The sequence below is a fragment of the Vipera berus genome (assembly GCF_964194415.1).
Source record: "Vipera berus genome assembly, chromosome: 10".
In the NCBI taxonomy this organism is placed as follows: domain Eukaryota; kingdom Metazoa; phylum Chordata; class Lepidosauria; order Squamata; family Viperidae; genus Vipera; species Vipera berus.
The window spans coordinates 1,963,697-1,987,560 of record NC_138213.1 but is presented as its reverse complement, the minus strand read 5'-3'; the positions used below and the strand labels follow the sequence as shown (position 1 = coordinate 1,987,560).

The following is a 23,864-nucleotide window of genomic DNA, read 5'->3' as shown; positions in this document are numbered from 1 at the left end:
CCGCGGCGTTTGCCTCTCCTCTCGTCCGCCAGTCGAAGGGCAAAACGCGGAGGAAACAGGCCAAACGGTTTTAGTTTGGTCTCCACCGCTGAAATCGTGCGCCGAGACTTCTCTTCGCCCTCTTTAGATCAATATTGGCGAGAAGTCAAGCCAGGAGGAGAAGCAGCTAAGAAAGCCGGGGAAAGATTGCTAGGCAACTGCCAAGACGGAAAAGGCACGAAGGAGAAGTTGCTAAGGAACCAATTATTTACCCCCTACTCCACCGGGCTGGAAGCCAGAGGGGGCTTGGGGTGGAGAAGGAGAAGGAGAAGGAGCAGTCATTCTGAGAAGGGGTGAGAGAAGGAAATGGAGATGGACATCAACCATCAAGGTGGGCGCCTTTCTCCGCATCGGTCCCCTAAGTCCTACTGCAAGGACTTCTGTTCCACACGACTCCAGATTTCAAACTGCGTCTCTCAGACACCTGCCATCTGGATCGCCCGTCTTTTATTAGAGCAGGCCACAAAGCGTGAAATCAAATTCGACCAGCTCACTCAACGATCCAGCTCGCTAACAAACCAGATGCAGGAGGTTACCTGGACAGGTTCTGCTCCCTTGCTTCAGAACACAAAGAAAGGCGGCCAGTTGCTCACCCTTTTTCCCCCCAAGTCCTGAGTTTGGGGGAAAGCCCTGCAACTCAGCAGGAAACGGTGACGGAACAAAATGCCCCACAATTCAGAGATGATAACGGTGGCAAGGAAGTTCATAAAATGGGGGCAAAACTCACTTAACAACAGAAATGCTAGGTTCAGTTGTGGTTGTGAATCGCAGATTACCTGTAATGGTTTTAATTGCAAACCCATTTAACAAGGAGAGATGCAAACATTTGCTGTTAAGGGTCTGGTTCTTCCCCACTGCACTTTCCCTACACACACACACACACACACAGAGAGAGAGAGAGAGAGAGAGAGAGAGAGCCTTTGATTACCCTCTCACTAATCTCTCCCGTGGCTTCGTGGCAAGGAGCAGGCCTTCTCCGCCAGACCCGAGCCCACACCAAAGTGCATTTGCAAGATCAATCACCGATCAGCTCCGGGCAATGCTGTGCTTCATCCCTTGATCCTGCAAAAACAGCGCTGATAAGCCAGGATTTGCTTAATCCCACCGCACCGACTGTACGCCACAGGTCTGCCTTCACACGTTCAGCTAAAAACGTTCTGGTGCGAAAAGATGTGGGCTCCCTTCTAGCCTCGTCTGCACTTGGGGGGCCCCTCAGTCTTAGAAGCAGCCCTGCCCCACCTGGGCTTCCCACCCACTGCAGATCCCTGGCTTCCAGCAAAGGCTGGGTGGGCAGGGGTGGGTTGCGCTCCTCCAGCAGGCTGCAACCAGGAGGCGCCAAGGACTGTCTTTTGCCCCCAACCCCTGACCTCCCTGCTGGCTTTGGGAGGCGCACAATGCTCCAGGGAGCTTGGCCGCCCCCTCCCACGCTGACTCTTCCCCCCCCCCCACTGGAGAACTGATGCTCCAGCAGCATCTCCCCTGAACAAAAGGCCTGGCGCGTGCTTCCCTCCCCCTCTCCCTCTCAGCGCCTGCCCGGCGAAGCCCAGGCGGCCTGTTGTTAGCGCGGTGCCAAACCCAAAGTGGCTGCTCCAATCACTGCAATCCAATAAAAGTGCTACTTGCCTATTTATCATCCGCCGGCTTTTTATCGCAGCAGCGGCAGATGGCTGCTACCTTTAGAAAGCTCAGCAGCCTGCTGGCATCGGCGTTCCTCTCGCTTGCTCCCACTGCCCCCCCTTCTCTTTTGCAGAAACAGCTGAGCTTGGCGGAGATGGCCCCCTGCACCTGCAAGGAGGAGGAGGAGGAGCGCCCAGCCGACTCTTTGGAGCGCAGACCCCAAAAGCGGAGGAGAGAGAGAGGGGGTGACCTACCAAGCAGCCTCCCTTGGGAGGGTGGGGGGTGGCTGGGAAAAGGCCAATAGCAGGGGGCTCTGAACGTGGCAGTGCCTGGCACTCCTCAGGGCAAGGAGGGAGAGGATCAAAAATCTGGCTCCAAACAGCCTCCCCCAACTCCTGGCAGGCCAACCGTGGCCACAGCTGGAACATCTGTTTTCTGGCCTTGAATTGCTCCTGAACAGTCAGGAATGTGTTCCAGAGCAGACGGCCGGGCCAAAAGGAAAGCCTCAGAGGGAGGGGGCAAAGTCAGGAAAAGAGAAGGGGCAGCAGAGGAGAGATTCCCAGAATGCATTTGGGGATGGATGGATGGAGAACGGAAAGGCCCTGGGCAGGACAGCGTCCCCGCTCGGGAACTGCCCGCCTCCCCCTCCGCCCAAGCTTTATTTGCCCCAACCCTTTTCTTTGCTAGAAAAAGGGAGACAAGGAGAAGAAGGCCTTCTTACCTAATGCCAGCCCCCTTTTTCATCCTTGTGGTTTTATTTATCCTCAGTTGTTTTAACAGGCAGCCAAATTTCTTTTTTTCTTCTTCTTCTTCTTCTCGGGCTTTGCATATCACAAGCAGTCTGGCATGCCAATGTATGTAAATAACGCCCTCAGTTGGGAGTCCTGATTGCCACGTGAGGAGCAACAGGTCAGAAGAGGGGGGGAGAAGGGGGGCAACACAGTCAATGAAAAAAAGGGTGATTAACACGGAGAAGGAGAGAGAAGAGGAAGGAGTGAGCGTCACCCATCCTTGTAAATGCTGGCCCTGCGCATAACAAGCCGAGGTGCTCGCATGTAAAGGGCGGCACCTGCCTGGGAATTTTAAGAGCTGCATTCCCGACACATCTGGAAAACAGCAGCTCAGGCAGCACAGCTGTAGAACGGCTTTATACCAACAGCCACTTTTTTTTTTTGCAGATAACCGACTTCCTCTGCCGCTGCGGCCAACCCTTGCCCCCCTTTGATCTCAGCCATGCTTCCAAACCAACTGAGCAGCACACCTCTGTGAGCAGAGGGCCCTCCGGGGTGTGCCTCTATTTTTGTGTTCTGCATGACCAGGAGCGTGCACACACACAAACACACACACACACACTCTGGCTGGCTGGCTGGCTGGCTGGCTGGCCAGCATTGCTTGTCCTCTCTCTTCACTAAATGAGAAAGGGGGATGATCACAGAAGCGCTCTCTCTCTCTCTCTCTCTCTCTTCCCTCTCTCTTTCTCCCTCCCTCTATTTTCCCCTCCCTCGTTCTCTCTCTCTCCTTCCCTCTTTCTCCCTCCCTCACTTTCTATCAATTCCTCTTTCTCTCCTTTTTCCCCTCCCTCTTTCTCTCTTCCTCTCCCTTTTTCTCTTTCCCTTTCCCTCTTTCTCTCTTCCTCTCTTTCTCCCTCCCTCTCTCCCTCTCCCTCACTTTTTCTTTCTCTTCTTCCCTCCCTCCCTCCCTCCCTCCGTGTGTGTGTGTGTGTGTTTGTGTGTGCGTGTGCACGCGCAGACCATTTGGTGCACAACTGTCCCCCTAGCAAGAAGAGACTCCATCCCCAAATGAAGGAAGCTAAGCAGGAGATGCGAAGCTCCTTCGGCTAACCTGGTCGGCCATTCTGGTGGCAGATTAAAGTCAACAGCTCCCCCCCCCGGCTGTTTTCTCTCCCGCCTCTCTCCCTTGCTCCATTTCTTTCTTCTCCACTGTCCGCCCCGCCCTCCAGGTTCCTTGGAACAAAACGTAGGCTCTGCACACCAGGAGCCCACCGCCATCTGCGCCGCCAGTGAGCCAAGGCGTGCAAGAGGCAGATCGCTCCATCCCCGGGCAGATGGCGTGGCAGGGGCCTGTCCTGTGTGCGCCCCCCCCTGCAACATGCATCCATGTGCCTGGCAGCCTAATGGAAGGCCTGTCGCTTGGGGTCTTCACCACTTCTGACCTCTCCCCCCTCCCCAAGCCCTCCATTATCTGCCCTGTCCAGCAAATAACCTCCCCAGCTCATTATCCCAGATGCCAACAAAGCGCACACACCCCGACTTTTGAACCGCTGTGACCCCTGCTGCCCCCTGCCCCTGACTTCCAACCTGGGAGGGGGGGAATTCTCTTTTTTAGAAACAGGAAGGGGAGCAATCAATCACACGAACCATGACAACCCCAGCTGGAGGGGTGGGACCAGAGTCCCTTCGTCTGGCACTAAATAGAATCATCTCCTGCCCTCATTTTAAATTTTTGTTTTGCTCAGAGATGGCGGGAGGAGGGGGCGGGGGGGGAAGAGTAAATTAGCACAAGCAGACATGAGGAGCGCAATTATTTCCACCTGCATTTTTCCCACATGGTGACCTGGGACAATTCATCTATTGCTGGACAGATTGCATTTCAATATATGGGATCTCCCCATATACTTGAGAATAGAATAGAATAGAATAGAATAGAATAGAATAGAATAGAATAGAATAGAATAGAATAGAATAGAATAGAATAGAATAGAATAGAATAGAATAGAATAGAATAGAATAGATGGAAGGGACCTTGTAGGTCATCTAGTCCAACCTGTGTCTCCCCCTGCAAAGTAGGTTCAAGACCACGGGTTTTCCGATGCCCTCAAAAGATTTCGGCAAATTGGTTCTGCTTATCATCCTGAGCAGTATTTCTCAACCTTAAATGCGTGGCCTTCAACTCCCAGAATGCCCCAGCCAGCACAGCTGTGATGTCATGGAGGCGGAAAAAAAAGATCCCTGCTGTTCAGTACAAGAAAGGAACAGCAGAAAAAAGCAGGTTCCCCTGCTTGAGTGAGGGGCTGGACTAGACGACCTCCCAGGTCCCTTCCAGCTCTGCTCTGTTCTGTATATGGGAAATACAGAGGAACACTGCCACCACAGGAATGCTAAACTCTTCAAAATTGCTCCTTTTCATTTTTGTTTTGTTTTATTTTGCAAAAAAATAAAATAGCTGCCTCTCTGCACCCATCTGAACAGACACAGCCTTAGGAAACAACGAAAGAACAAAAGTATTCAAAACCCAGGCGGCATGACATCTCTAAATAAAATAAATACGCTAAATAAAATAAATAGAAATCACAGACTCTCAGTGGAGAAAACTCACAGGAAGTCAGCAAGCCAAAGCAACACAGACGGGCCAATCCGTCCCGATTTGGTTCTGACCACCCATTCTCCATTCGGATAATCCACCCAATTTGACTCGCCCGTCCAATTCAAGTCTCCGAATCCAACCCGGTTGGACTTAACCTAAACAAATGAGCCCAAATCCGTTCGGTCAGTTTCGCAAATAAAATCAATCCTGCAATTTGATGGGTTCAATCGATGGGGCGCCCCGGATCGGTCCAAGTGAGCTGAGTGCAACAGAATGGGGACTGCAACTGGCTCTCATTGATTCTACATCCTCTTCCTTTTTTTTTCTTTTCTCCAGTCAATTCTCCTTCAATTCCTTTCTAAGTAAAAAAGAGATTTTTGCTAAAGTTCTCCCTGGCAGACCGCGGTGGTCCTGCGCTTGTGTGTCAAGGGGGCCAAGGAGCATGTGCAAATGTCCCATCCTTCTTCGTTCTCTCTCTCTGTTTTCCCCAGCGGTCTGCTCTCTCTACAATGCCCACGGTCCCGTAAAATCCCCAGAGAAGCCATTATGACAGAACCTCTCTGGAGCTTTTTTCAGGGGTAGAAATGCAGGTCTTTAAAACAGAGGGGAGAAAAAACTCATAAAGGAAAATCCACCCCAGGTGCCTTTTTCTACCACTATCCCCAATAAGGAAAGCATCGGTTTAGTGGGCATTTGAAGTTTACAATGGCACTGAAAAAATCCCAGCGTCCTGTCATTGGATGTCTCCCTGAAGGCATCTCACCTCCTCCTTGGACCAACCAGGAGCTCAGCTTTCTCCTGGGGGGGGGTAGTCTCCCTTTCTCAAGGTTTTTGGGGTCCGGCAGTCTCCACCTGCCTGGCAGCCCCATCTCACCAAAGACCCTTCTCAAATCCTGGAAGGGAGCCAGGAGAGGGATTTCAGGGCCACACTATGGCGCAGACAGAGGAGGCGTGTGGCAAAGCCATCTGCTCTGGAGCCAGAAACCACCCACTCCCCTCCCCCAGCTGGCATCGCCAGAGAGCCTGTTGTGCGGCGAGGATGGTGCTTGGGAAAAAAAGATGTCGCCCTCAGAGGACGGTGCAAAACAACAGAGGTTGTGGCTCCAACAGATTCCCAAATTCTTCCATTGCAACTCCCCTGCTGTGCTTAGCCCCCACCCCCCAATTCCCCCTTAGGGAATTGCATCCCATTCAGGCTGTTTCATGCCACTGCTGGAGCAAGACTAGCATCTTAAGTCCCCTCCCTCTATCACGGTGAACTGTCCTCGCAAGTCTCCCTTCTGGAAACCAACAGGTGAGGACCCCTCCCCAAGTGGCATTCAAGGTTATTTCCCACCATCCCCAGGGTTGCAGGAAAGGGCGCGCGGAAGAGCAGAGGGAGACCCTGGGCTAAATGGTGCTTGGTTACCGGAGGAAGCGCGCCAGCCCTTGCATCCAGAGGGGCAAAGTGGAAGAGCAGAGCCACGCGCACAGCTCAAAAAGAGCCAGCAGTGCAGAATCCCTGCCAACACCTCGGGTGCCCATTATGCTGCAGCACAAAAGAGGAGAGAGAGACTCTGAAAAGGCAAGTGGGCGTCATTAGCGAGAGATGCTCTTAAAAGGCGTGAAAATCTCGGTGCTCCAGCAGGGCAATTTCAGGAGCCCCAAACCTGCCTTTTCCGAGCCAGTCTGGGTTTAGCTTCTCTCCGAGATGGCTGCAAGCCAGCCCCACGGCCCCCACCCCAACCCTGCTTTTGTGCATGGCCCACCCACCCAAATTGCAAACGCTGGCACCCTCTTCTTGCCCTGGGTTTGCCAAAAAATCCAAAGGATTCCCCTCTGCCCGCTTCTGCTCCGACTCTGGTTTCCACCCCCCACCTCTTCTTCTTTGCAGCCTCCACCCCGCGGGGAAATCAAGGCCACCTTTCCCGGGGTTCAGCCCCCTTTCCTGCCAAGAGAGTGCAGAGGCTAATGAGAGCAAGCTTTGGACTCATTAAAACGCAACCTGCCTGTCTTTGGGTGAAAACTGCTGAGCGCTGTATTAGATGGGAATTTGTGTGTTTTCTAGCAAAACTCACCCGGTCCTTGTTATTGCAAGGAAAGGAGGGGGCAGGGCTGGGGGGGGCTGCAGGAACAGAGGGGAGGTGTTACCTCAGCCCCAGCTCCCCATTCCTGCCAGCCAGCTCCCACCTTCCGCTCCCTGCGAGGCTGCAGATCCCCTGACAACTGCCACCACTCATTAGTCTTGACGAGTTTTCTGCTGAATATTGTTCCACGGGCTTTCAAACTGTTCACTAATTGCAATTAATCACTTACTGAAACAGATGTCAGGAACAATGGAATTTGGGAACTGGGAGCCTTGATAAAGCTGTCAGGAGGAGACAAGGGGGCCTGGATGTGGGGCTCACCCCCCCACACACACACAGAAATAAGGCACCTGGAATACACCGTCTCCCCCTCCCCACCTGGCCCGTACCTGGCAGGTGGCAAAGACTTGACAGACTTTGCGACCCCAAGCAGAGGGCCAGGCAGGGGGTTTGCTTGGCTAGGACGCCTGCTCTCTCTAGACCGGGGTTCTCAACCTTGGCAGCTTTCAGACGTGGGGGTGCCAACTCCCAGAATTCCCCCAGCCGGCATGCTTTGAGATGTGGGGGCTTCAAGTCCCAGAATCCCCCAGCCAGCCTGATTCTCCCAGATTCTGCATGCTGGCTAGGGAATTCTGGGAGTTGAAAGCTTGGGAAACCTTGCACTAAATTGGAACAATGTCCCTGGAGACCTTAGACCTGGATGTGGGAATGCAGCCCCCACTTTTAACGTGTGCCCTCAGGCAGGGCATCCCATTAGCCGACCATAGGATTTGCCCAAGCATGAATTCAGCAGCGATGTCGGTGTTGCACGTGTGGACAAATTCAGTCTTTGTATAGAGGAATCCATAATCTCTCGAGGTGGGTGTCTCCCCTTCTATTAATCCAGACCTAATTTTCCTCGCTGGCAATTCTGCACAGGTGGATTTATACGTTGTATCAGCTCTTTAACCATCTTTCCCTTTTGATGCCCCCACAGAGAAATGGGTATTAATCTGGGCTTGAGGAGGGGGAGCTGTTAATTCCAGGTTTGAGTTTGCCCAAACTGGAAGCCCCGGAGAAAAAGCATCCTCAAAAGCAGAGATGGCCCCTGCACCTACCTGCCTGTCTCCTAGTGGGAAAGACGTCTTCATTTCACATTTCTTCTTTTCATTCCAGAGCCTAACATGACAGGTTTGCCATTCCATGCAAACAGCTGCAAAAATCACCTCTCGATTAACTGTCAGAGCCTCAGGAGGCAACAACACCTGGCTGATGCTGGAAGTAAGCCTGTTTGACGTGCGGGCAGGAGACCACCAGGGGATCCCACAAAATGCAGGTCAGACCAGGCAGCCAATGGGGGGGAGGCACCCCACTTTGGCATTTTTGCCAGGAAAACTGCAGGGATGTGTCTTGGTGGTTGCCAGGATTCAAAGCTTACTTCTTGTTAACCCAGAGATATTTCATCTCCATTTTGAGTTCCCCCACACCAGGCCTGCCAGCACAAAAACAGCAACTCCCACTGATCACAAACACACAGCGCCTTTCCTGGAGGCTTCTCAACACACAGAGAAGCTTTAAAGCTCAGCACGCTTCCATCAAAACCCACCAGAGCACCGGTAGACCCTTGAAGTCACTGCCACCCACACGGGGCCAAAAGAGAGGTGGAATTGCAGTTGTCAAGCTCTGTGCGGAGAAAATCAAGCCGAAGGAGTTCACCAACGCCCTCGAAATCTGCTATTAACCAGGGCCACCTCCAAAGACACCTCAGTGCATTAACCCAGAGTAGCCTTTCTTCCACACCGTGGAGGAACTGCAGCCTTGAAGCGGCCAAGGGGGCATCACCCAGATGGGCAGGCTTTCTGGTTTATTTTTCCTGTCCTGGGGAAGGTTTTCGAAGGTTTTAAGTCTGTCAAACACTGACACGTTGCGTTTATTTGTTTCTTCCAGGCCTGAAGAGTGAGATCACTCTGACATTTTCTGGACTTTGGATGCTGAGATGGGCATGGTGATGTTGATCCAAGGGTTTGGTGATCAGGTGACAACCCAGCGAGGGAGACAAGCTAAGAGAGGACAGGGAGTCTGGACCACAAATGGTTGAGAGCTGTTGACACTCACTCAAAACTCAACACCTCTCTACCTCCCACGTCTGCAACACCTTGATCCACGTCTGATTATCTTGGCTTCAACCAACTTGAGTTGAGATGCAGGATTCTTGCACCCATCTTCCTCCACCCAAAATACACCAGCATCACAAACTAACAATACCAACACCTATCCAAGTTTCCACGCCGCCCCCTGGTGCTCACAATGGGACATGGGCTTTATGAATTGTCCATGCTTAAATCAAGGTGCTCCTGTCCTCGCTCAACCACCCAGAAAGAAGCCATGAGGAAGGCTAGTTGGGGCTGACCGTGGTTTGTTCATCCAACCAACGTTAAGCCAAATGCAACTTAATGCAGCATTTCCCAACCACAGTCATTTTAAGATCGCTGAGCTTCAGCTCCCATTGCTGGCTGGGGTATTCTGGAAGACACCACTCCCCATCTTAAAATGGCTAAGATTGGGAAATGCTGGCTTAATGCAAAGCGCAAACCAGGTCTGAAGAATATTTGCGATGTCAACAAGACATCCTTCCCACTTCCTTGCTACACAGTACACAGCACAGGAAGTCCTCGACTTATGACCACAATTGAGCCCAAAATTTCTGTTGCTGAGACAGTTGTTAAGTGAGTTTTGCCCCATTTTATGACCTTTCTTCCCCAGTTGCTAAGTGAAACACTGCGATTGTTAAGTTAGAAGCACATTTGTAAAGTCTTCCCCCGTTGACTTTGCTTGCCAGTCGGTCGCCAAAGGGGATCGTGTCACCCCCAGGGACACCGCAACGGTCATAAATATGAACCAGTTGCCAAGCGTCTGAATTTTGATCACGTGACCACGGGGGATGCTGCAAGGGTCATAAGTGCGAAAAACTGTCATAAGTCACTTTTTTCCAGTGCCATTGTAACTTTGGATGTCACTAAATGAACCGTTGTGGTTCGCGGAGGACTTGCGCTGGCAGGGAGTGAGAGAAAAGGAGAAGCCGTCCAACTTAACGCCGAAGCCTTGAAATTGGAGGATTCTGCCAGCCATGCAGCCCAAAAAACGAAAACTGGGGCGGTTAGCAATTTAGAGCTGTGTTTTCCGAAGGTCACTTTCCGATGGCGGAGGGTGTTTTTTGTAGGCCGTGTAGGAAAGAGACCTCCTCCATCCCCCCCCCCGCCAAGATCTCTTTGCATAAATATTTGACCCCCTCTCGCATTCCACATGCACGGCTGGGTGGGGGGATGATTTCCCCAACGGTGTGGGGTGGCAAGCGACAGATGCCAGGGCCTCGACAGCAACACAACCACAACCACCGGCGACTTTCCCCTGTTCCACTCCAGTGAAGGCATGATAGCCGGATACGGGTGGGAGCATCTGGCGCCTTGCACCAGGAGTGTGTGAGTGTGTGTGTGAGAGAGAGAGAGGGAGAAAGACACACACACACACACACACACACACACAGAGAGAGAGAGAGGAGGGGGAGAGAGGATGGAGAGAGACAGGGAGGAGGGGGAGGGAGAGAGAGAAAAAGAGAGAGAGGGAGAGACAGAGAGACAGAGAGAAAGAGAGGGAGAGAGAGAGGAAGAGAGAGAGGGAGAGAGAGAGAGAGAGAAAGAGAGAAAGAGAGAAAGAGGGAGAGGGACAGAGACAGAGAGAAAGAGAGGGAGAGAGGGAGAGAAAGAGGGAGGGAGGGAGGGAGGGAGAGAGAGAGAGAGAACCAAATGAAAGAACAGGCGGTCTGTTCTGTTCCTGAGCAGGAAGGGGAGAGAGGAGAGATTCTCGGGGACAAACAAAGCAGGTGATCTTGCAGAGCCCAGGGGAGAATCATTACCTGGGCTGGCTTGGCACCTTCCAGAAAAGATCTGGGAACCATCAAGGGAACGGGGGGGGGGGAGAGCAGAGCTGTGCAAGGCTGGGGGTCCAGCAGCCTTCCTTTGCTCTTGTTGGCATGTCCAGGAACTCCTAAATAGTAATAGTCCAGAGGGAGGGATGGTCGGTCAGTCCTGGGTAAGACCCAAGGTACAATCCTGTGCTCCTGATCAGAAGAATGGAAAATTTAAGGCTGGGGCATTCCCATGACCCATTTTTTTTGCATTCACACCACCCTCCTCCTGAGGGGTTAACTAACAGAACTAAGCAAGTGTTTCTCAACCTTGACCACTTTAAGATTTCTGGACTTCAACTCCCAGAAGTCCCCAGCCAGCACTTTAAGATCTCTGGACTCCTGGGAGATCCCATGAGCCCGGGACACAGCAACCGTCGTACATATAAGGGAGATCCTAAGCCTCTGAATTTTGATCACGGGACCACAGGGATGCTGCAACGGTCGTAAGTCTAAAAAGCAGTCATAGGTCATTTTTTTACCAGGGCCATTGTAATTTGGAATGGTCACTAAACGAGCTGTTGTAAGTCAAGGACCATTTTCTCTGGTTAAAGGCAACCTTCTCTGGACAGCTGCAATTTCCAGAACAGCACACCTGCTTCCATAAATCTCAGGCACCTGGAGACGGGCATTTTGCTCACCTGTTCTGGAAAGCACGAGGCAAGCGTGTTCGGGAGATTCGAACTCATCTGCGCGCCCCTCCCCCCCCGGGCCAAGCCCCAATTTCAACGTGAGCGCCAATGCCTTGTTCTGACATCTCTCCCGGAGCCGCTCAGCCAGATGGCGCTTCACCAGGGCCCCCAAAGTTTGCACGCTTTGCAACCGCCAGCCTGACTAACACCTGTTCGCTAACACGTGACAGACGCCCAGGGGAGAGGGGCCCTCGTCTCTCGAACGCCCAGCCAGCCTCAACATTTGCACTGGGCTTGCCGGTGCCCAATCAGGGCCAGCGTGCAGGGGTGGGCCAAGTGCCCATCCGGGTGAATCATTAGCTGGGCACATGTCAATTCTTTCCAGCTGGGATGCTTAGGAAGGGCAGCCCCACCTAAAAGGGATTATTAGACAGATATTTATTCAGAGAGCATTCTGATGCCAAAGATCCCCCCCCCCGTTTATTTAGCTGCTTTGAGAATTACACTCCCCTCAACACACAAACACACAAAAGCAGCCTTTTACTGTAAAGCAACAGGAGAAACCTGTCTATGAGGAAGGAAAAACACGCGCCTGACGAGCTTCCCAGGAACAATCATCTTTTATTCATGCCTGTCATACAAACTGCATTACCTCGGAAACAAAGGCATTTAACCTGGGTTACCTGGGCTGGAAGCAGCGGCGTCCATCACAGGAAGGGAAGGGAAAGGCCAAGAGAAGGGCAGGACAGGAGTGCAGAGCCACAGCGGCCTTAGGCAACCCCAGCCAGCCCTGAGAAATGCCAGTTACGGCACCAACCGACCGGGCCGGGGAAAGGGGAAGGTTTCGCAGGCTGAGTTTTGACATTCAGCTGTCTGGGTTCAGTTGCCTGCCTGCTTTCTATCCTTGATGAGGCCTGGTTGGCTGAGCCAATTTGCCTTTTGCACTAAGCCACAACCCACAGTTTGCAGACCACAATAGCTGGGTTCGTGCAGCATCTTAAGCCTCCGTGGAGCCAACTCCAGGGCAGGAGGGTGCCGGGAGGGGAGGGGAGAAAGGGAAGGGAAGGGAAGGGAAGGGAAGGGAAGGGAGGGAGGGAGGGAGGAAGGAAGGAAGGAAGGAAGGAAGGAAGGAAGGAAGGAAGGAAGGAAGGAGCAACTTCAGCCCAGGGAAAGAAGGTCAGGTGTTTTAGCACCTTCAACATCCAGACGTCCCTGGAAGCCACTAATGAAGTGGGCACCAACAGCCCCAGAAGAGAGTGAACTACACAGCCTGGTTTGGGGCTGAGGGGGGGGCATTACATACCTTGCAGAGGCAACCTGCGGTCCTACTTTGGCTGCCAATGTAAGGTGATAAACAGCCCTGGTTGTGCCCCGTCTACAAAGGCTGCACTGGAGCTAGGAGAACTTCTAAGCTACAGACGTGTTCCTCAAGAGCAGCAGATCTCCCAAGTCTTACTTTGGGTCCCCTCAACAAGCCACCTCCAACTTCTCAAGCCTCCAACAGGCCAACTTGATGGAAACTAATCAAGGAGAGAAGCAACCTAGAACTAAGGACAATTAGTTTTTCCCCTGACTGTGAGGACTATCAATCGGTGGAACTGCTCGCCTCCCGAAGTTGTGGGTGCTCCATCACTGGAAGTTTTCAAATGGTATAGGGTCTTCTCCAGCCTGAGCAGGGGGTTGGACTAGAAGACCTCCAAGGTCCCTTCCAACTCTGTTATTCTGTGATTTCTCCCAGGCCTTGGGTGAGGGGGGTTGGGGGCCCTGGCTGGGCTGTGCCTGCCTGCGGTTGCCAGATCCACCATCTGTTGTTCTCCTTTTATTCTTTTATAATTATTGCATTTTCCTTTTATGTCGCTGGTTTTATTGCACACCACCCAGGACATTCAAGTACATTCAGCTAAATCAAAACAAGCTCCTAAGGAAAGGTGTTCTTTCCCCCCCTGCCATTCTAGATGCATCTTCCCTGGGGAGGGGGGGTACTGCTGAGGTTTGGGGAGGGGGAGGGCGGTTGTGCAAGTTCACTGAACTGAAGTATCCAATTCTTTCAGGGGGTCGTGCGGTTTCACTCGTGTGGAGTTTATACCAAAGAAGACTAACTCATCAATGGTTCCATCCACGGGGGTGGGGGGTGGGACATGGGGAGGGGGGAGGGGGATGTTCCTTGTGGCCAAAGTCAGCAACTGTTCTGGTCTCCGAGGGACTTGATAAAGTCCTCACTGCTTCCCGACAAGACAGCCGGTGGTGTATTACAAAAGGGCTTCATATTTAATAATGCAATTTATATTCCCTTCTTCACATAAACTATTGTAAAGGCAGACTAATGTAAAAATACATCTGACTTGTCAATAGTTTATCTTCCAGATCTGCATCTAAATGCCCGGGCAGTCTTGACTTATAGCAGCTCCAATGTCTAATGAATAAAAAGGTGCACATTATAGGCCTGGCTTTAATGCCCATCATAAAATTAGATGATAGTTGCAAAAACCACATTCTCCAGCCCACCGTACCACAGCCAGCCATAAATACATGGTACTTAATGTATTCCAGTTCAGAGTGAAGCTAGGGAAGAGGGTGGTACTGCACAGCCCTTCAATGGATCTGCCACCAGCTCAATGAAGTGATAACCGATCCATCACGAGGATTTATATTCACTGTCTGATCACAGAGTCCCAGCCTCCACGCTCTAAGCAGCCTCCGTGCTTGCAGCTTCTCCGCAGGCCAGTAAACCTGTCAAATTTGAAGTAAGCACCTTCAGGGGCACAACTAACCCAGAACATTCCCTTCCCTTCCAGCTGGGTTTGCACACATTGATGATGATGCCCATCTTGGCTTAACTCTGGCTTCATCAATAAAACCACGATGGTGTCGTGCAACATGGTGAGGGACCCAGGCCCTACTTGGCCACAGACCTTTCCCCCCTACTTTCCTGGTCTTTCTGGACTTTGAGGAAGCAGAAGAGGAAGATTGTTGATGCCTTTGAACTTTGGTGTTGGAGAAGACTGGTGCGAAGACCATGGACAGCCAGGAAACCAAACCAATGGAGTTCCACCCAGAGCTGCCACACCAGGCACTAAGGACTAATTATTCTACTTCAGACCAATTAGATGAAAACCCAGCTTTCTGGAGATGGCCCTCATTTTGGGAAAGGTGGAAGGAAAGAGAAGAAGATGGATGAGGGACTGTCACAGAGAAGATGGGGTCCACCTATACTCCAAAAGCACCAGAAAGCAGGACAAGAAGCAACGGATGGAAATTCATCGCGGAGAGAACCAAGCTAGAGCTAAGGAGAAATTTCCTGACAGGGAGAACAATTGTGGAAAGGCATTCAGAAGGTGTGGGCGCTCCTGGAGGTTCTTCAAGAACAGACTGGACAGCCATTTGTCTGAAATGGTTATAGGATAGGACCAGATCTCCTGCTTGAGCAGGGGGTTGGACTAGAACAGGGGTCCTCAACCTTGGCAACTTTAAGACTTGTGGACTTCAACTCCCAGAGTTCCTCAGCCAGCTTTGCTGGCTGAGGAACTCTGGGAGTTGAAGTCCACAAGTCTTAAAGTTGCCAAGGTTGGAGACCCCTGGACTAGAAGACCTCCAAGGTCCCTTCCAACTCTGTTATTCTGGAGTCTGCATGGATTCAGTGGAAGTGGTGATGCAGACACCACTATCTGGAGACTTGAAAGGCCCGGTTATTTATCTGGGTGGCTGCTAGGAGCCAAAACCGACTTGATATGTAGATAAGCAGCCGATGCTCAAATCCTGGTCTCCAATCCGACCTCGGAAGGTCCCCTTTCGCATGCAGAATCCAGCGCCTTCTGCTGAGCATTGGATTATGGAACCCAATCCGAGGTCTCACGCCAGGCAGAGAACTTCAGGAAACGGGATCTCGGTGCTCGCCAAAGGAGAGAAGCCGGGTCTGCCAAGCCCACTCGGGTTCCCACACAGAGAAGGCCTCCGCTCGCCCTGCACAGAGCCCAACCCTCTCCAGCCTGGGTCAGCGCACGACGGTTGGCGTTCCCCAGGGCCAGAAGACCCAAAACCACAGGCTGACCGCAGAGCCCGTGCAAAACGGCTCAACTTTCCCTTAGCCATTACTGCACGGCATTACTCAAGCACCCTTCCGAGGCTGGGCCCAGGAGGCAGGGGAGGAACCACGAATTGAAAACAGCTCCTGGGGATGACCCAAAATAGAGGGCTCAAACAGAAACCGCCTCAGACAGATGCACGGGCTCGATTCAGGCAGGAAGTGTGTCGGGGTGGTGGTGGTGTGTTTGTGTGAGTTGGGGGGGGGGGGCTGAGATGAAAAGGTTTGGAGAAAAAACCAAACTTCGCTGAAGTCTGCCCTGTCAAAAAGCCCAGCCAGCTAAACTCGATTTTCTTCTCGGATCAAAGAACAGGAAGGAAAAAAAAGAGCCAAACTTAGTTGAGGTTGAAATTTCCCTGCTTCGTTCTTTCTCTTCCTTCCTTCCCTCCCTCCATCTCCTTCCTCCCTTCTTCCCTCCCTCCTCCTTCCTTCCTTCCTTCCTCCCTTCTTGCCTGCCCTCCCTCCCCTCCTTTCTCCTTCCTCCCCTCCTGGCTTCTGGCACCTGCCCTTTAAGAACTATTATGGGGAAAACAACAACATCCATTCATCCCTCCATCCATCCTTGGCCTCAGATTGAAAATCTGAAACTTTACTAAATTAGGTAATAATTTGACCTAATCCTTATCAGCCTGACCACAACTAACATCTGGGAGGAATTAATAGCAAAAGCTATAAACACGCAGGCAGCAAAATATTAGGAAACCTATTTTAATTTAATCCAGGTTTAGGCTGCTTTCTTTCTTTCCAGTGCAGCCTACAAAGATTAAAAGCATTTAAAAAATCAAAAATGTACTCCTGGGTTTTCCCCTCTCCATTGGGGGGGGACAGCGGGACCCCTTTTGTACCTCCTGCCCACCAGTTCAGGTCTGTCCCTATAAATAATGGAGAATGTTTTTATTTACCGGCAGGTTGTAAAAGTATCACGGAGAGAATAATGTGAAATCAGGAGACACTGAATAATTCATCAGCCTTCAAACTCCCCTCGCTTCACCTCTGTGTTGCCTTTTCCACAGAAAACCATCTCCTGCCCATCTTCTAATACAAATCAAGAGTAACCATTCGGCACTAATCCTCTTTAAACGGGGACATTTAGGAGTTAGCGAAAGAAGGGGCAACGTTGAATAAATCCCATCCAGATTCGAGGGCAGGGCTGCCTCTCTCTGCAGCTCGAACCCTCCCAGCAGGTCCCCGTTTTCTTCTAGGCTGCCTCTCTGACGAACCTGCCTTTTCCTCCTCGTCCCCCTTCGACAGCCTGCTGCAAATTCAGGATTCTGCCTCTTGCAACACTGTGGAATTCTGCGGCGCAGAATGCAAAAAAAAAAAGCCTTTAAGCAAGAAAGCCCACTAAATCGCCCAAAACCCCAGCAGAAAATGTGCATTTTGATAGACGCTAACAGGTTAAGAAGCCCGAGATGGTGGCACCTCAAGAGCTTCTCGGCGGTAGGCAAAGGGGCAGCGCCTTCTGTTGGAAATGAATTTTAGATTTCCCCGAAATGAATTTTAGATGTTTCCCGTCTGTCCTCCCTCCTGTTTTATTGGCCCAAACCTGCTTTTTTTAGGCACTCCGGGAAAAAGCCAGCAAAAACGCTGCGCATCTGCAGCCAGGAGCCGGGCCGTCACGTGCGGCTGCTGATGCTCAAGGCTGCAATTTGCTCCTCGGTGCTCTAAAAGCTGTCCAGATGTGTCAGCCATTCCCCCCCTCCCTCTGCATCAGCGTTTAAGACGCAAGAGGACTCCGGCTTCATTTGTTCAGACTTCTCCAGGGGATGACAAATGGAAATGGAGGGGGGGAGAAGAGGACACTTCAAGCTGTGGAAGACATAGCTGACATGCGCCTGCCTGGTGTGCCCAAGCACGCGCGCGCACACACACACACACACACACACACAACCCACTTGTAAGACACAGGCATGTACTGGCGCTGCATCTTCACAAAATGCTGCAAATCCCACGGAAAGGAAGAAGAGCCAATCCCGGCGGTCCTCAACGTACAACCGCAACTGACCCCGATGTTTCTGTTGCTAAGTGAAACGCTGGCTCAGTGAGTCTTGCCCCGTTTTAACCACCTTTCTTACCCCAGCTCTGAAATGAATCGTCCTGATTATTAAATTAGTCAGATTGTCATGAAGTCGTGAAGCATACATAGCTGGCTCGGGAATTCTGGGAGTTGAAGTCCACGAGTCATAAAAGAGCCAAGGTTGCCTACCCTTGTCCCAGAAAGCCAAAGGAAGTCCAGCCGCCTTTGAGAGAGGGGGGGAAAGCCCCTTTAGGGCAACCGTGACCCGGATGATTGAGAATCGCCCCAGACACCACAAATGGCCAGGATTTTCAAAGGATGCTACTTGGGTAGAACTCAACGGAAGGAGACCCACCTTGTGTGCCCCAGTCCTGGCTCTCCTGCCCCGTCTGAGTCTCTGAAAATGGACCACACAAGAAACAATGGGAAGACAACTGCCTGGTGGGCACTGCGGCCATTAGCCAGAACATTGGAGGATTCAAAGAAGTGAGCCAAGCCACATTCTCCAAAGGGTGGATGGAGTCCGTTAATCCAACCTTCACACATCTGAGCATCTTCTGCCTCCCACGAATGTTTGCGAGATGCCCCAATTCCTGCCACTCAAGGATCCTCTTCTTGAAGTCCCGCTGAGATCCCCTCAAGTAGCCCACCCCAAAGGATTCGGAGATATCCTTCCCCCCCCTGGCCCACTTTTCAATCTCAGGGCCCTCCAAATAGGGGCAGGACTTCAGCTTCCAGGATTCTCCTCTGGGGAAACAGCTGTCCCAACTGCTCAGCTAGCCCAGTGGAAAAGAAGCACCAGGCTGAGTTGGCTGGGTCTGAACATCAACTGGGCAAGGGCCTCCAGACAGGAGGCCTTCCACCCAAGCCCCCAAACGGCAGAGGCCTGGCCAAGGAACAGAAGCCTCTGCAACCGATCCCCGGGAATCCTGTCCCCTCCCCGGAGCCGGTGTGGATGTGTAGGAAAAGCTGCAACCATCTTCCACGTCACATGATAAAAGCTAGTCCCCAGCTGGCACAATTATTTGATAATTCTCCCTTAACACCCATCAAATTAAGGCCATGTCCAAGGTCTGCCTGAAGTGGCTCTGCTAGATATGAAACTTTAATGAGATTTAATGGGTCTGCCCTACATTCTGTGAGCGCTCGGGCCAACGTTTATGAACGTTTAATTTCCCAGGACTTGACCTCTTTTTCTCTTTTTTCCGCTTGGTCTCTGATCCTTCCTCTCCCCCCTTCCTTCCCTCCTTGGTCTTTCTTGCTCACTCTCTCCCCACCCCCACCCCCTTTCCCCTTTACACACATGCACACAGATGGTTTATGTTAACACTCAAAGCATTGCCACCATTCGCCCGCCCAGCCCCGCAGCTTGTCAAAGACGATTGAAGAGATCCTTTGCAGGCCCTCAACGATAACCATCTTCCTGTACTCAGAGAGAGGAAGGGAGGGGGAGAGAGAGAGAGAGAGAGACTGGACACCGTGGATCGTATCAGCAGGGAGGGAAACAGGGATGGAGTGAGGATGAAAGGGGGGGTTGCTGCAAACCGAAGCAGCCCCAGTATAGGGGGGAAGTTCATTTCTTCCACCAAAGCAGGAACAAGTCCCTCACCATTCCTAGCCCCGAGACTTGGTTCTCCTCTGACTTTATAGAAAAGGAGATTCCCAACCCTCAGGAAAGGCTCCAGAATGCTGGATTCCCATCCCCAACTCCTTCCTGTGTCTGAGCACGCTCGCCTGGAGCTGGGTCCATCCTATCAGACGCCTGGATGGAGAAGCCTAGCCTAGGCGCAGATGTTCTCAGCTCCAGCAAAAGCCCAAGGTTCCTCATTATCCAAGGAGCTTGATGGAAGGGCAGAGGGCCGCACAAATGGTCTGGCCCCATGGGGGGGGAAAGAGCCCTCTGTGCAAATCTGCAGTGACAATGAAAGCCCTCCCGGATCCCAAGCTGGGGCAACCAACTCACAGACAGCGTCATACCTTTCCCCCCGATAATGCCCTTGGGAGTGACCCCAACCCTTTCAGGTAGATCTTTGTGGTGGGAAGACCTTCAGGTCTATGAGCACCAAAGCATAGAATCACAGCATTGGAAGGGACCTTGGAGGTCTTCTAGTCCAACCCCCTGCTCAGGCAGGAAACCCTATACCAGTGATGGCGAACCTTTTAGAGACCGAGTGCCCAAACTGCAACCCAAAATCCACTTATGTACTGCCCGGTGCCGGGTGGGCGTGGCCCATTGGGTGTGTGTGGCAAATTGGGTGGGCGTGGCTCATTGGGTGGACGTGGCTGCAGTGGTAACGGCAGACTGGGTGGGACTAAAAAGTTCAATCAATCAATTCCAACTTTGCGAGATCTTTTTTTTCCTGTGAGAAGTTGAAACTCATTGATTGATTGAACTGGGTTTTTTTGCACACGGCGACGGAGGCCTAAAAGAAAAGGTTTTATAAAACCCAACTGAAGGCCTAGGACTGGGGCAACGGCGCGTGTGCCCACAGAGAGGGCTCTGCGTGCCACCTGTAGCACGTGTGCCATAGGTTTGCCACCACGGCCCTAGACCATTTCAGACAAATGGCTGTCCAGTCTCTTCTTAAAAACTTCCAGTGTTGGAGCCTTGACAGCTTCTGGAGGCAAGTTGTTCCACTGGTTGATTGTTCTCACTGTCAGGAAATTCCTCCTTAGTTCTAGGTTGCTTCTCTTTTCCAATTTACTTTCCATCCCTTCCTTTGAAAGCAGAGCTTCTCCTGCTTTGCGGAGTGCTCGGTTCGGGCACCAGATGCCCCTTATGAGTCGAGTGTGGCGTTTGGGAGGACACAAAAGGGCAAGACGTCATCTCTGATCTTTTGCAATCACAGTGGGCCATCCAGCATCCCTTCATTGCCTGTCACACTGCATTACGCCACCATGTTCCTTTCCCTGGTTCAGCGTGCTTTGAGAATTCAACCAGCTGTGCCAAACTCAGGGATTTCCTGCTTGTCATGCTGGACAAACTAGCCATCGGGAACAAGGCATAACTTCAGGTGACGAGTCAGCCCAGCCGTTCTCTATTTTCTCCTCAAGTGGAGACGTGGAAGAGAGAGATTTCTAGCCCCATCCCTCCACGTGGGGAGACCCTGCAGCCTCTGTGTGCACCCCTCTGTAAAAATGGTGGGAGCCAACATCACACAACAGCTGACGCTGAACAAACGCAGCCAACGTATGTTGCTGTGTCCGATTAGGCCCTTACACCAGTGTTTCCCACCCTTGGCCTTTTTCAGACGTGTGGACTTCAAATCCCAGAGTTCCTCAACCAACATGGCCAATGATGAGAATAATGGGAATATGAAGTCCCCATATCTGGAAGTGGCCAAGATTGGGAAACGCCACCTTGCACGAACTCCAGAAGATGCGCCGAATTTAGGAGCCTGAGGCCAGAAGGGAAAGCCATCAGACCCTGTCCAGGGTGAATTGAAATTTCCTACCTGGGCAGAAACGTGGACAGCTCTGACATTGTAGCTATTGAGCCACAAACCCAGTGGCAGCCGCTGAGTGGCAGCCCTGAGTGGCAGCCGCTCTTCAACGTAGAGAGGGCTGAAATGGGGGGGGTGGGGGTGGAGGCAGCCCTTTCTAGAGAGGCCTGGAATCCATGCACGCACTGGAAAGTAAAGGCTGGCTTTGCATTAATTATCCTTAGACCCATGCAAGCCAGTATTGCTGGCACGGTCTGGCAGCTGTTCTCCAGCTGTTTTCTCAGCCTGGTTGAGGAACCCGGAGGCTTCTTCCCCAACATTTTCTTTACTCAAAGCTGGGGATAAACCGCCTTTCTCTTCTGCAAATTCAAATTATTCTACCCAGCCCTCGTCCTCCTCCTCCTTTTTTGGCAAGAAATGAGAAACCAAGGGGGCCTGGGGGGGGGAGGGAGCCAAGGAGGAGGCTTATCAGTTTCCTCCGGAGAGCGAAGGAGGAGGAGGCAGATCCGAGCCAGGGGAGGAATAAAGAGAGAGAGAGAGAGAGAAAAGAGAGGGAAAGAAAGGCAGCCGCGTCAGTGGGCTCACTTATCATTCCGGCCCCGTCCCGCATCTTGAAAGTGCAGACACAAGAATGTAATGTCATAACATTCGCAGTTCAGCGACCTCTGCTTCGCCAAGCGTCCTCGCCAACCGTCAGAGGAGCTGGAGGTAAACATCTCAGCTCAGGGGCTGAGCAGGCGCAGATAAGCCGAGGGGAAGGGAAGGGAAGGGACAGCTTTGGCACCTCGCACGCAGGGCCTGTGCGGGTCTGTGTGTGTGTGTGTGTGTGTGTGTGTGTGTGTGTGTGTGTGTGTGTGTGTGTTGTGTGCTTCTTGTTCTCCCCTGGCTGTGAATCCCAGGCTTGGAGGCCTGGAGAAAGGCCAGGATAAAAAACGGCCTGATCAACAGCCAGACACCTTTATTGTTCTGAAATGTCTGGCTGCCAAGTTATGAATCTGCCGCCTGACCCTGGAAGCCGGTCGGCTGGTTCCGCCACAGGAACAAAAAAAAACCGGCGCCTCGAAGGAAAAAGGGCCAGGCCGGCTGTGCTGCGGGAGGGGGCCTCCCCAGCCAGGACCGAAGGCCCCCACCAGAAGGCTGCCGCTGCTGACCTATTGACGGGGTCCTGGCCCCACCGTGGGACGTGAGGCATCTGAAACTGCCCATCCACCACTTTGGGAGGATACCCTTCCTTTTGCACAAATGGAGGGTTCAGCAATTCTCAGCTGGGATGCTCTCACGCCCTGGGCGAGAGGGAGCAGGACCAGAACATGCAATCTGCATCGAGCCCGGTTTGGGGACTCAGATTTCATTCTTAAAAATGCTGAGTTTGGCTTCAGGAGTCTTCTGGCAGGTCTCGGCTTCCGGTCTGCAAAGATGCCAAGCTCCTCAACGATAGCAAACATTCTGCAACAGAATAACAGAGTTGGAAGGGACCTCGGAGGTCTTCTAGTCCAACCCCTTTGCTCAAGCAGCAAACCCTATATCACTTCAGACAAACGGTTGTCCAAACTCTTCTTTCAAACCTCTGGAGTTTTGGAGCACCCACAACGTCTGGAGGGAAGCCTTCTTCTCTCTCAGATTCCTACTTGCAGCCACAGTGGGCTTTGTGTGACACAGTTCCACAAGTCACCAAAACCCACACGAATCAGCCACCACAGTTGTTGGGGTTTTTTTTAAAAAAAACCAATATTAAAAACAGCAGGGACACAGGCCACCACGTCCAGCCTTTTCCAACTCTTGCCCGCAGCAGCCCAATATGGAGAAGGCAGGAAAAGGGAAACCATTTGCCAAGCCCTGCAGCTGAAAAGGCACCTCTTTCTGCATCCATGCAACGCTGGGAGTTGAAGTCCAAGAATGCTGGCTAGGGAATTCTAGCAGTTGAAGTCCAAACTCCAGCCATTCCACCACCATAATTTGAAACTCCACCAAAGATAGGAATTCTGGGTGCTGAGGTCCAAGATATCCAGAGGGCATCAAGTCTGGAAGGCAGAGCTTTGACTTTAACACAGGCCTCCCAATATCCAAACCTTGATTCCCCTCTGATCCCCGGCTAATATTCATGAAGACTAGCGCCCACCTCTTTTTTTTTCCATTGGCTGAGAAAAATAGCTTTGATTATGGGAGGAATACAGGTGGTCCTTGACATACGACTACAACTGGGAACAGAGTTGTCTGAGCAAAGGTGGTCAGGTGAGTTACGACCAATTTCATGACCTTTTTTGCCCCGATGGTTAAGTTATTAAATGAGTCCAGCTTCCCCGATTGACTTTGCTTGTTGGAAGCTGGCTGGGAAAGATCCAAACGGGGATCACGTGATCCCAGAACAAGTAATCAGCCCAGATATTTGCCAGTTGCCAATTATCCAAATTTTGATCAGGTTACCATTATGTGCTTGCAACTGTCATAAGGGCGAGGACCTGTCGTAAGTCACTTTGTTCAGTGCCGTTGTAACTTTGAACAGTGACTAAAAAAACAGTTGTAAGTCGAGGATGCATGTAATTTTTCTGCCTTGAGACCAATTCCAGAGAAGAAGACGGTTACACCCCTCAAAGTGGAGTCCTTATCAACTTGATCCCCAAATTGTCAGCATGTTGCCTGCTCAAGTCATGTGGTGCAGAAATGGTCCAGCAGGGGGTGCTCTAAGGCTATTCTCAAATTAT

At 51.8% G+C, this 23,864-nt stretch overlaps 1 protein-coding gene and 1 long non-coding RNA gene across 4 annotated transcripts in view; both read right to left on the bottom strand.

The window, feature by feature from the left end:
- GSE1 (Gse1 coiled-coil protein) overlaps positions 1-23,864 on the bottom strand; it is a 175,333-nt gene that overhangs the window by 130,675 nt on the left and 20,794 nt on the right. The window lies entirely within an intron of this gene.
- LOC308672884 lies at positions 16,397-19,405 on the bottom strand. The gene is made up of 2 exons (XR_014027532.1): positions 18,075-19,405; positions 16,397-17,723 (listed from the first exon to the last, which is right to left on the bottom strand). It is a non-coding gene; the product is annotated as an uncharacterized lncRNA (long non-coding RNA).